General features: G+C 43.9%; 1 protein-coding gene across 8 annotated transcripts in view; it reads left to right on the top strand.

Annotated features, from left to right (window-relative positions):
* chl1b (cell adhesion molecule L1-like b) overlaps positions 1-13,885 on the top strand; it is a 102,592-nt gene that overhangs the window by 27,179 nt on the left and 61,528 nt on the right. The window contains exon 1 of one of the 8 annotated variants that reach the window (XM_061785364.1): positions 12,621-12,783. The exons of the other annotated variants lie outside the window; for them this stretch is intronic. The gene's annotated coding sequence lies outside the window, so the exon portion shown is untranslated. Of the gene's footprint in view, positions 1-12,620; positions 12,784-13,885 lie in introns of those variants that run through there. 8 annotated transcript variants of the gene reach the window in all.

The raw sequence follows: 13,885 nt of genomic DNA, 5'->3' as shown, positions 1-13,885 counted from the left end.
GGTGAACCCCAACGTACAGGCGCCGAGCCGGGGGGCAATAAGTATACCCACACCTGCTCGGCGCCTCTCACCATGGGCAACTCCAGAGTGGAAGAGAGTCCAACCCCTCTCGAGAGGACTGGTACCAGAGCCCCAGGTGTGTGTGGAGGCGACTCCGACTATATCGAGTCGGAACTTCTCAACCTCACACACCAGCTCGGGCTCCTTCCCTGCCAGAGAGGTGACATTCCACGTCCCTAGAGCCAGCTTCTGTAGCCGGGGATCGGATCGCCAAGGTCCCCGCCTTCGGCCACCGCCCGGCTCACACTGCACCCGACCCCTATGGCCCCTCCCACAGGTGGTGAGCCCATGGGAAGGGGGACCCACGTTACCCTTTCGGGCTGTGCCCGGCCGGACCCCATGGGTGCAGGCCCGGCCACCAGGCGCTCGCCTTCGAGCCCCACCACCAGGCCTGGCTCCAGCGGGGGGCCCCGGTGGCCCGCGTCCGGGCAAGGGAAAACGAAGTCCATTGTTTGTCGTCATCATTAGGGGTCTTTGAGCCGTGCTTTGTCTGGTCCCTCACCTAGGACCTGTTTGTCATGGGTGACCCTGCCAGGGGCATAAAGCCCCAGACAACTTAGCTCCTAGGATCACTGGGACACACAAACCCCTCCACCACGACAAGGTGACGGCTCAAGGAGGGGATACTTATAAGTGTTTGTTTAATATTTCACACTTCAAGTAAAAATTAATACATAAACTAAGCATATTCTGACAGCCGCATTGTAGTCAGCTTTGTGAATCGCTACACTACCAATGGCTCAATGTGTTATTACTATATATTTTTAATCTATTACTTTTCTACAGTTTATCCTGTCCACTGTCAAAGGTGAGCCACAGCCCATCCCACGTGACTTTGGGTGAGAACTGGGGTACGCCTTGGACTGGTCGCCAGAGTCTTTAATTAATGTAACATGTTTTTCAAATATAAGAGGGAAACTGAGTACTCGAGGGAAAAACCTATATTTAATTGAATACACTACAAAGACAAGATATTTAATGTTCAAACCTATAAACATGATTGTTTTTAGCAAATAATCAATAACTTAACTGGCTGCAACACGTTTCAAAAAAGCTGGGACAGGGTCTTGTTTAGCACTGTGTTACATCACCTTTTTTTTAACAAGATTCAATAAACGTTTGGGAACTGTGGACACTAATAGCTGAAGCTTTGTAGGTGGAATTCTTTCCCATTCTTGCTCGGTGTACAGCTTCAGCTGTTCAAAAGTCCGGGGTCTCCGTTGTCGTATTTCACGCTTCATAATGCGCCACACATTTTAAATGGGAGACAGGTCTGGACTGCAGGCAGGCCAGTCTTGTCATGGTCTGTGTTTTGGTTTGGGTTGTTTAGTTTTGTTCCATGTTTTCCTGTGTTCCATGTTTGTCGTGTGCTCATTAGGTTGTTGTGTCCACCTGTGTTGACACAACTACTTTGTGTTGACCAATCAGCTCTCTCTAGCCACTCGTCTTGTCCAGGTGTTCCTCGTTGTCTCGTCAATTTGTTTGTATTTAGTTCCCTGGATTCTTTCAGTTCTCGTCGGTTCATTGTCGTTGTCACGTCTTGCCATGTCATAGTCGCCAGTTGTTTTTGTCATAATCGCCAGTTGTTTTTGTCATAGTCGCCTGTTGTTTTTGTCATAGTCGCCAGTTGTTTTTGTCATAGTCGCCTGTTGTTTTATCATTGTGATTAAATATTATTATTTTGAGATTCCCGCACTCCTGCCTTGCCTCCCTGCTTCCCTGCAATTGGGTCCACCATGTTCTTGCCTTGCGTTCCTCGCCGTCGCCCTAACCATGTTCATGACAGAATGAACCGACCAGAACAGGACCCAGCGGGAAGAACATGGCGTCACCCTGGACGCCACCAAACTGGCTCCCACCGTCCTCAGCCTGCCATCCATACCTACCCTCCTCCAGTAAGCCCTATCATTCAGTCTTTTCTGTCCTTTTCCTCGGGTCCCCCCACTTGTCCTAGCTATTCACCATGCCCTACTATTGTACATCCACATGTTTCTTTAGATTCAGATTTTTCTGATTGTGAAGATGGCCCTGATTTAGTTAACCTCCTGTCGGATTCTGACTCTGACACAGATTTTTCTGGTTCCTTCCCTAGTTTATCCCGTCCTCGTCAGTTTTTGTCACGTTTCCACGTTTCCAACCCCAGTGAGTCCAAATCCTTTCCCTCTGACCTTTTCTTGGGCACCCGTTTGGCCATCTACCCGGGACCGCCGCGTGGTGGCCAACGGAGGCGCCCAAGTAAAGGTCAAATTTTGCCCCCTCGTTTTTTCCCCCCTGTTCACAAATCACTTGATTTTTCACCTGTTCCCACACGTTGTTCCACGGCTTCAATTAAGTCACGTCTAGTCAAACCTGCCCCCAAGCCATGTTCAGTACCAGCCATTTTTCCTAGTTCACCTTCCCGAGACCTTGTGCACTCTTCCACTCCCGTACCCTCTACTCCCATACCTCAATGGCGGCAGGCTGAGGAAGCGACTGCAGCTCCCGTTCCGCCCAATCGGCAGCTGCGCCAGGCTCCCGTTCCGGCTCCTCGGCAGCTGCGCCAGGCTCCCGCACCGGCGGCGCTCGTCCAGCGGCCGCCACCCATCCTTGCTCCGGCGGCGCTCGTCCAGCGGCCGCCACCCGTCCTTGCTCCAACGGCGCTCGTCCAGCGGCCGCCACCCGTCCTTGCTCCGGCGGCGCTCGTCCAGCGGCCGCCACCTGACCTTACTCCGGCGGCGCTCGTCCAGCGGCCGCCACTCATCCTTGCTCCGGCGGCGCTCGTCCAGCGGCCGCCACCCGTCCTTGCTCCGGCGGCGCTCGTCCAGCGGCCGCCACCTGACCCTACTCCGGCGGCGCTCGTCCAGCGGCCGCCACCTGACCCTGCTCCAACGGCGCTCGTCCAGCGGGCGCCACCTGACCCTGCTCCAACGGCGCTCGTCCAGCGGCCGCCACCTGACCCTGCTCCAACGGCGCTCGTCCAGCGGCCGCCACCTGACCCTGCTCCAACGGCGCTCGTCCAGCGGCCGCCACCTGACCCTGCTCCAACGGCGCTCGTCCAGCGGCCGCCACCCGTCCTTGCTCCGGCGGCGCTCGTCCAGCGGCCGCCACCCGACCCTACTCCGGCGGCGCTCGTCCAGCGGCCGCCACCTGACCCTGCTCCAACGGCGCTCGTCCAGCGGCCGCCACCCGTCCTTGCTCCGGTGGCGCTCGTCCAGCGGCTGCCACCCGTCCTTGCTCCGGTGGCGCTCGTCCAGCGGCCGCCACCCGTCCTTGCTCCGGCGGCGCTCGTCCAGCGGCCGCCACCCGACCACGCTCCGGCGGCGCTCGTCCAGCGGCCGCCACCCGACCACGCTCTGGCGGCGCTCGTCCAGCGGCCGCCACCCTACCACGCTCCGGCGGCGCTCGTCCAGCGGCCGCCACCCAACCCTATTGCCTGGCCCCTGCATTACCATTGGGTTCGGCACCGTGGGCGTCCGCCTGAATGGCCCTGTAAAGACCCTGGTGCTTGGCGTCCTGGACGACCTCCTGACCCGCTCAGCCAAGCACCTCACCTCGGGTGGCCTGGATGGCCACCAGACTGACCTGAGGGGTGGACTCTGTACCCTCCTCCAGGCCCCCTTCCGCCCACCCTGGGTTGGTGACTTTTTGGTTGTTGTTTGGGGAACGTCTGGGATCCGTTCCTTTAGAGGGGGGGTACTGTCATGGTCTGTGTTTTGGTTTGGGTTGTTTAGTTTTGTTCCATGTTTTCCTGTGTTCCATGTTTGTCGTGTGCTCATTAGGTTGTTGTGTCCACCTGTTCTCGTCTACTTTGTGTTGACCAATCAGCTCTCTCTAGCCACTCGTCTTGTCCAGGTGTTCCTCGTTGTCTCGTCAATTTGTTTGTATTTAGTTCCCTGGATTCTTTCAGTTCTCGTCGGTTCATTGTCGTTGTCACATGTCTTACCATGTCATAGTCGCCAGTTGTTTTTGTCATAGTCACCTGTTGTTTTTGTCATAGTCGCCAGTTGTTTTTGTCATAGTCGCCTGTTGTTTTATCATTGTGATTAAATATTATTATTTTGAGATTCCCGCACTCCTGCCTTGCCTCCCTGCTTCCCTGCAATTGGGTCCACCATGTTCTTGCCTTGCGTTCCTCGCCGTCGCCCTAACCATGTTCATGACAAGTCTAGTACCCACACTCTTTTACTACGAAGCCACCTTGTTGTAACGTGCAGAATGTGGTTTGGCATTGTCTTGCTGAAATAAGCAGGGACGTCCATGAAAAAGACGTTGCTTGGATGGCATCATATTTTTCTCCAAAACATTTCAGCATTAATGGTGCCTTCACAGATGTGTAAGTTACCCATGCCATTGGCAATAACACAGCCCCATACCATCACAGATGCTGGCCTTTGAACTTTGCGTCCATAACAGTCCGGATGGTTCTTTTCCTCTTTGGCCCGGAGGACACGACGTCCACAATTTCCAAAAACACTTTGAAATGTGGACTCGTCGGACCACAGAACACTTTTCCACTTTGCATCAGTCCATCTTTGATGAGCTCGGGCCCAGAGAAGCCGCCTGCGTTTCTGGGTGTTGTTGATAAAGTTTCAAGTTGCACATATGGATGTAGCGCCAAACTGTATTTACTGACCTTGATTTTCTGAAGTGTTCCTGTGCCTATGTGGTGATATCCTTTACACATTGATGTCGGTTTTGATGCAGTGTCGCCTGAGGGATCGAAGGTCATGGGCATTCAATGTTGGTTTTCGGCCTTGCCGCTTCCATGCAGTGTTTTCTCCAGATTCTCTGAACCTTTTGATGATATTATGGACCGTAGATGATGAAATCCCTAAATCCCTTGCAATTGTACGTTGAGGAACATCGTCCTTAAACTGTTCAACTATTTTCTCACGCACTTATTCACAAAGAGGTGAACCTCGCCCCATCTTTGCTTGTGAATGACTGAGCAATTCATGGAAGCTCCTTTTATACCCAATCATGGCACCCACCTGTTCCCAATTAGCCTGTTCACCTGTGGGATGTTCCAAACAGGTGTTTGATGAGCATTGCTCAACTTTTTTGCCACCTGTCCCAGATTTTTGGGAACACGATGCAGCCATAAAATTCTAAGTTAATGATTATTTGCTAAAAACAATCAAGTTTATCAGTTTGAACATTAAATATCTTCTCATACAAGCATAGGGAGAATATGAAAATTCCGTACAGAGAAGCCCAAGTCGAGCTTCAACTCCAGGACCTTTGACTGTAAGGCAGTCATGACAACCACATGTTCCAGCATGCTCGCCTATATTGTTAATTAAAAATGAGTAATTTACCCTAGAAAAGGTGATGTGAGTTTCTCCATGTAAGTGTGTTTTTCATTATCATTTTCTAAAGATGCATGTATGAATGTATGCATGCTGATCTCCATAGGCTGTCCAACTGAAACAGTTACCATGCCTCCCTGCTTTACTAAGCAGCACTGCATTTATCTTAATGATTTCATTTTCAAGATCATGTTTGCATCTGTATTTTCTGTCAGCTGTGTACACACTCCAAATAGTTGTATAGCAGAGGCCTTTTCCACTGTGAAAGTGACCTCACTGACCTGGAAAAATAGCATATTGATCTGGTCGCATGTTGAAATTTAGTTCTACGCAAGTTTATTTGTCTAGCAGCACTCATACACAAGACAAATGTGTAGCCCTTTATAGAGGAATTAAGACAGACAGAGGATAAGACACGACTACTCCTGCACACATGCATTAAATGTCAGTACACATATTCTTATCCATCCACAATCCACAACAATTTGGATATTTTAGTTGTGCTATAACGAAAATAGCATACATTTCAATATCATCATTACCATAGTGCAGGTTTTGTGCTGCAAGAGATGAAGCAGATGTTCAATAGGTGTGGTATCAGGAGTGCAGATAACTACTGCAGTCACTAAGTATGCCATCTGTGATGCTCTTACGGCTGGCTGAGAGAGCTGGAAAAAAGTGTGGAAGTGTCTGTCATGTGTGACTGGAATCGGGACTCTGCATTCACACTTTTAGCATAGAAACTCTCAACATGTGCTCAAAGTCCTTGCTAAGCTTAACCGCAACCAGAACACCAAACATGTTCTGCAAATGATGATCCATTGTAGAATCTCAGCAAGTTGTTTGATGTGGCTTTTTAAGTGAGATTTTTGTCTGATCAGATCATTTGTAGTGCTGTGCTGAATAAGTCCGCTGTCAACACGGATCTGGAAATAATTGAGGAGACAATGAAAGCATCACAGATGAGAAACAAAATGCACATTTCATCCAAATGTGGCCAATATAGTGCTTGAATTCTGCCGTTTTTTCATTTGCAGTCACAGATCATTAAGAGGACCATGCACATTGAAAGCCGTGATCTGCTGGGCTTGCTCATTTCAAATAGTTTTTGTAATTTCACAAACAGTGAGCTCACACAGGTTTATGGAATTAAACATGGCAACAACACCGGAGAACATTTAATCTATACATCAGTTACTGTATATGAAATGGAAAACATCCCCAGAAAATTTTGGTTTCCATATTGATTCAGTATGTAGTCATACAGTAGATCTTAGTAGGTCTTTCGCTGGGGTTATTTAAAAGAAAAGAAAGAAGTGTGTGTTTAGATATATATATATATATATATATATATATATATATATATATATATATATATAATCCCCAAATTACCCTCCCAACACTCTTCAAATGCATTCTAGAGACGAACACAAGAATAAATATCAGTATGATAACTCAATTTAGCTGATTTACCAGTGAAAATATGAAATATGTGCGGTGATGATGGTGAATTAGCTGTCCTGTACGACACAGAACGTCTGGACTGCAATAAAAACGGAAGTTAACTGTATTCAGTATGGTAGGTACAGAACATATTTTATCAGCCAAGGGCAGGTCGACACACTTGTCTGTATGTGCCAGGATTGAGATTTATTGGTACTTTTTGACAGCCTGAGTAACAGACAACTTCTTCTTGGTAAGGGCTGCTCGCCCCAAGCTCAGTTTATAGCCTCACACTGTGTATAGCTGCACATTTGCCAGCTGACGTAAAAGGGAGAAAGTGTTCCCTACCTCAGCAGTCATCAGGAATATTAATGGCTGAACCCTGACTCATTTTTGAAATTCTCTCCAAGGCAATAGCGTTTATCATTTGTGGACAGGTGGAACGACCATTTCAGTCCACACGATGACTAACACATGGCCACTTTCGATTAATTGGAGCCATGAATTGCAGTGTAGCATGTTTCTCAAAACAGGCAGAAACATAGCTCCAGGTCGGAATTTGCCTGTTATTGTTTTTTAAATGTTATTTGGGCTTGCTTGCCTGAGGAGGGGCAGCAGGTCAAGAGAGCATTATTGTAATCCCACCAGAAAGATATACTTGCGGACCTCCATCTTGTAGCACTCTGATAATATTTAGTGATTGCTGCTTTAGGGAGATAAGAGGCATGTCATAAATTAAAGATGTTGTAAGCATTTTCTCTGGCAGTAGAGCAGATTATTTTTTTGGAAAGATTACATTCAACTATGGCATGGGGAACTGTGACTGTGAGGTTGGTGACATCAGACATACTTTATTTTAATGAGAGAAAAAAAAGAGTTTATGAGGTTAGCTGTGCTTCAGTAGGTATGTATGTGGGATTGGTAGATACAATATTGATCCTGTAGGAAATTCTGTTCGAAAATAGAGTGCTTATGCATTCCACCTGCTTTCTTCTCAGGTATTTTAACAATTGATTCAAAGTAACTTGCAAGAGTAGCACAAAGAGCGGAAAGAGTGACTTTCCCTTGGAGTTGTGCCCAGGACAATGTCAGGTTTGCCTGCTACAAATGCATGAACACTAGGCATTTCGGAACTGCCTGTCTTGGTAGTCACCCATCTCACTCAGCTTCCAGGGCGGCCCAGCCACAGAGCATTAAGCATTTGTGTAGCGTTCACAAGGCTTCCCTGTATTTGTGTGGCCTTAATGGCAGCTCCATCCTGTTGTGGCTTAATGAGTGCTCATGAACTCTGAGGATCTGGCACTGCAGAGAAGTAGGAGTGCTCTCAATTACTGACTTAGGCTGACTGCACTCATTCGGAGCCCCACCCTCCACCGCTACAAAAAAATGGCAACAATAAACAAGCCCCTCACCAGCTCCAGTGTAACCTATTTTTTAATCTTGTTAAAACACTGTATGAAAAGATAGTCGAACAGTCTGTTTTTTTATAGGATTCAAAGCAAACTTCACAGTGTTGTAAAGAATGACTAAAGGATTACTACATCATAGAACAGTTTTTCCATTGCTGCATATTCCAAACCATTATCCATAAACATGCCCAAGAAATTACCTTATTTGTTGCTGCTAGTTCTGGTAAGGGAAGCTTTGGTTGGTTTTCCACTGCGATTATCCCCCACATCAGCATTATTCAAGCTTGACCCCAAGCCCCCCTTCTCATTTATGCCTTTCCCCTTGGTAAAACCCAAGTATAAGACCAGTCCCTCCATCATACATCATCCAGACTGAGCACCCTTCGTGCTGTCCCTTCCTCCACTCTTTGTGCTGGGGGAGAGAGCTTGTGCTTTTCGTGGAAGGTTTGTATCAACAGTCTCAGCACTTCACTGAGCTTTCTGTTGACATGTCACTCGGCCTCAGTCCATCTGTATAGCCATAGAGTTGAGCTCCCTGTTCCTCAGAGTTCAACAATCAGGTTCTGTCTAATTCCAAAAGTCTAAACCAGTCAATTAGTTCATTTGTTTATCGAGATAATGTCCTTGGCGTGCAACAAACTGTGTGTGCTTCAAAAGGGTAGCTAGTATGAATAGATAGATAGTGTGAATATGAATAGAGTATGTTCAATTGATAACTATTGTATTTGATGAACATTTTTGTCAACTCTGTGATCACATCCCAAAATGAAACATTAATGCAAGTTTGCTTTTAACAACATTTCCCCTCTAAAGTAAATGAGCCCAATTCCTTTATGTCTGCTGTAGACCAAATACATTTTGAATGCCTACACTCATTTTAGGGTTTGAGTTTAGCCTGTCCATGCTAGATTTACAGTTCTACGTCCAACTGACATGAAAACCAGAAAGGTGTCTATGGCTGAAAAACATTTTGAAACTGAGAGAAGAAAATCAATCACATCCATTCCCAAAACATTGTCCATATTCATATGCATGTTTATGTTTTTATTCCAATGAAGTTGGGACGTTGTGTTAAACATAAATGAAAACAGAAGACAATGATATGCAAATCATGTTCAACCTATATTTAATTGAATACACTACAAAGACAAGATATTTAATGTTCAAACCTATAAACTTGATTGTTTTTAGCAAATAATCAATAACTTAACTGGCTGCAACACGTTTCAAAAAAGCTGGGACAGGGTCTTGTTTACCACTGTGTTACATCACCTTTTCTTTTAACAAGATTCAATAAACGTTTGGGAACTGTGGACACTAATAGCTGAAGCTTTGTAGGTGGAATTCTTTCCCATTCTTGCTCGGTGTACAGCTTCAGCTGTTCAAAAGTCCGGGGTCTCCGTTGTCGTATTTCACGCTTCATAATGCGCCACACATTTTAAATGGGAGACAGGTCTGGACTGCAGGCAGGCCAGTCTAGTACCCACACTCTTTTACTACGAAGCCACCTTGTTGTAACGTGCAGAATGTGGTTTGGCATTGTCTTGCTGAAATAAGCAGGGACGTCCATGAAAAAGACGTTGCTTGGATGGCATCATATTTTTCTCCAAAACATTTCAGCATTAATGGTGCCTTCACAGATGTGTAAGTTACCCATGCCATTGGCAATAACACAGCCCCATACCATCACAGATGCTGGCCTTTGAACTTTGCGTCCATAACAGTCCGGATGGTTCTTTTCCTCTTTGGCCCGGAGGACACAACGTCCACAATTTCCAAAAACACTTTGAAATGTGGACTCGTCGGACCACAGAACACTTTTCCACTTTGCATCAGTCCATCTTTGATGAGCTCGGGCCCAGAGAAGCCGCCGGCGTTTCTGGGTGTTGTTGATAAAGTTTCAAGTTGCACATATGGATGTAGCGCCGAACTGTATTTACTGACATTGATTTTCTGAAGTGTTCCTGTGCCTATGTGGTGATATCCTTTACACATTGATGTCGGTTTTGATGCAGTGCCGCCTGAGGGATCGAAGGTCATGGGCATTCAATGTTGGTTTTCGGCCTTGCCGCTTCCATGCAGTGTTTTCTCCAGATTCTCTGAACCTTTTGATGATATTGTGGACCGTAGATGATGAAATCCCTAAATCCCTTGCAATTGTACGTTGAGGAACATTGTCCTTAAACTGTTCAACTATTTTCTCACGCACTTATTCACAAAGAGGTGAACCTCGCCCCATCTTTGCTTGTGAATGACTGAGCAATTCATGGAAGCTCCTTTTATACCCAATCATGGCACCCACCTGTTCCCAATTAGCCTGTTCACCTGTGGGATGTTCCAAACAGGTGTTTGATGAGCATTGCTCAACTTTTTTGCCACCTGTCCCAGATTTTTGGGAACACGATGCAGCCATAAAATTCTAAGTTAATGATTATTTGCTAAAAACATTAAATATCTTCTCTTTGTAGTGTAATTAATTAAATATAGGTTGAACATGATTTGCAAATCATTGCATTCTGTTTTTATTTATGTTTGACACAACGTCCCAATTTCATTGGAATTGGGGTTGTATAAGGAATATCCTAAAGAAGAAAAAAACATGTATACTAACAGAGTTTGGTCAGGTATACCAAGAAAAACAACAGCAGCTGATGAACTTTTTGTGAGCTTTAAAAAAAATACCCTGAAACAATTGGTTAGTTAAGGTATCACAATGCATTGCTCAGAAAATACTTCAGTTACAAAACAACTCTTTAGCAAGAAGTTGTCAACATAACAGAGCAATCACTTAAGTGAAACTTATCAAAAGGTAACCACCACTGCATAATGTAACCATAACAATATGTACAATTAATTTCTCACTTGATTGGGTGGCATGCACTCCAGAGACCCAACGAATTGTATAAAAAAAAATACAGAAATATTTTCGAAAATAATAATACGTATTCACTTAAAGCCTTTCCAGTACTTTTACTCACCCTTTTATTTGGTGGTTTCATTAAAACAATTGTCTTCTAAGGTATGCATCAGGCCCAGATATAAACATTTGGAAATACAAGTTGAAATGTGTACCTCTTGCCTCATAGTCATCCTTTAATTTCACACTCACATGCTTTTGGTCTACAGAAAAAGGAACAAAAGAATTCACCTCACTATTCTATTCTTTTTTGGTGGGGAGTGTAAGTCACTGTCATCTTAGTCATTTTAAGTACATACAATATTAATTTCAGTCGCTGCTTTCACAATCTCTAAAAAGTGCTGTAGTGCCGTGAAAAAGTATTGGCCCCCTTCTCAAATTATTATCTTCTTGCATAGTTTCCCCACTTTAATGTTTAAGATCATCAAACAAATATCATAAATATAACCCAAGTGAACTTAAATTGCTGTTTTTAAATGGTTATTTCATTTATTAAGGGGGGAAAAAAGTATTCAAAGTTATCTGCCCATATGTGAAAAAGTAATCACCCCCTTGTTAAATCATGAATTAATTGTGGCTATTTCACTGATCACACCCAAGCCTGATTACCTCCAGACCTGTTCAATTAAGAAATCACTTAAACAGAATCTGTCCCGACCAAATCAAGTCAGACAAAAGATCTAAAAAAAAAGCTGTAACAAAATATCACGATCAAAATAAATCGCAGAACAGTTGAGAAATATAGTTATTGACACCTATCAGTCTGGAAAAGTTTACAAAAACCATTTCTAATGCTTTAAGATTCCTGCGAACCATAGGGAGAGCCATTATCCTCACATGGAGAAAACATGGAACAGTGGTGAACCTTCCCAGGAATGGCCGGCCTACAAAGATTACCCCAAAAGAACTTCAATGACTCATACAGGAGGCCAAAGGAACTCAGAACAACTTCTAAAGAACTGCAGGCCTCCCTTGCCTCAGTTAAGAGGCAAACATGGTGGTGGTCTTGTGATGGTAGTTTTTTTTCCCCTTAATAAATGAAATCACCATTTAAAAACAACATTTTAAGTTCACTTGGGTTATATTTGTCTGATATTTACATTTGTTTGATGATCTTAAATATTAAAGTGGGGAAACGATGGGAAAATATAAGAATTTGAGAAAGGGGCCAATACTTTTTCATGGCACTGTATTTTTATTGTATTATTTTTATTTTTGTTGGATTTTTTTCCTTTTTACGATAGCAATATCAAAATCGGACTGATAAATGATCATTTTGGTCACTCTAATCGTGATGGCATTTTCATACAGTTTCATCTCTAGTTTTGTGCCACAAGGAGAGATTGGGGAGTGGAAGTTGCATTCCACAATTCCTTTGTACGCTCCATGTGAATAGCCTTTTACATGGGGCTTTGTGGGATTGATTGTCAGAGGCTTAATGAGCGCCTTAACCAAGGTAGAGGCTTTAGGCAACATATGTGACCACAGTGTTCAGTGCTCATGTTCCTCCATATCAAGCCTGCATAGCACAACACAAAGCCAGCTCAGCTGTCTGCATTTTCCTGGTCGTTTACTAATAAATACTTGTTTATACTGGATGTTATTGCCTTTGAAAGACTATATACTCTCCTTATGGGGGCCAGAGCAAAGGATGATGTCACTTGTTGTAAGTAACATTTATATATGCCAAATTGGCTTTACATTTATGTATATTGAGGAATTTCATCCTTAGATAACACAATCAGGCAGCTTTAATGATAGAAGAAATGCTTGTCTTATGATAATTATTTTAAAACTTTTTTCCTGCATGGAAGGGACATATACAGTACCTAATTAAAATGTATTTTAAATATGTATGTGTAATATTTACCAAACATTAATAATTGTCATGATTTCAACATCAACACTTCAGCAGCTCAAAGCCGCGTTACAATTGAGTGTAACTGAAAAGCCAAACCTTAGCATTACAAAAGTTAATATATGATGCTTATCTCTGGAATGTTGGATTTATTGTAAAACTCCCGTCTTTATCTTAGAAAATGTTGTATTTAATGGTTAATGTTGGATGTTAGAATTATCTGAAATGCTTTAGTTAATGGGTGTTAAACTCATTTTTGTCACGGGACACACTGTTGGTACAGTTTCTCTCAGAGGGTCGTTATCTCTGTGAAACCATATGTTTCATCACCTGATCATTTGTATTATATGTACACAACAAAATGATGGATACCTAGTTTCAAATCAGAAGTCAAGGATAATAGTTTGTTCAACTATTGTTCAAGTTACTGTAAAAAGGGGTTTGGTAACCAAAAAAATTATTACAATATTGCAACATTTTTAATGTATTGCATATTACAATGTGAAATTTTGGTGCAGATTTTAACAAGAATATGGATGTTGAAGCAAATTATTTGCTTTCACCGGCCACATAAAATGATGTGGCGGGCTGGATGTGGCGCCTGGGCTGCGAGTTTGACATGCCTGCTCTGGTTTTATTCTATCCACTTGATACTCTTTTCATCTGAGAGGTGTTGCTTGAGGATTAAAAGATATTATTTGTTTTAACAGTATTTGCTTTCATATTTTATGAAATTATTAATTGGTGTCTTTTGTGTTTTTTACTTGTTCAACTCTGTAGTATGTATTTTGAGCAACTGCTGTATCAATGAAATGTGTAACTACACTATTGATGTCAAATTTTTCAAGTTTAACTTTAGGCGAAATGACGACAAACGTTTTTAAATCAGTCTCATGATCTGTAGGTTGCT

The sequence above is a fragment of the Phyllopteryx taeniolatus genome, chromosome 9, assembly GCF_024500385.1.
Source record: "Phyllopteryx taeniolatus isolate TA_2022b chromosome 9, UOR_Ptae_1.2, whole genome shotgun sequence".
Classification (NCBI taxonomy): Eukaryota; Metazoa; Chordata; class Actinopteri; order Syngnathiformes; family Syngnathidae; genus Phyllopteryx; species Phyllopteryx taeniolatus.
Note: the sequence above shows the minus strand (reverse complement) of the source record. Positions and strands in the feature narration are given on the sequence as shown.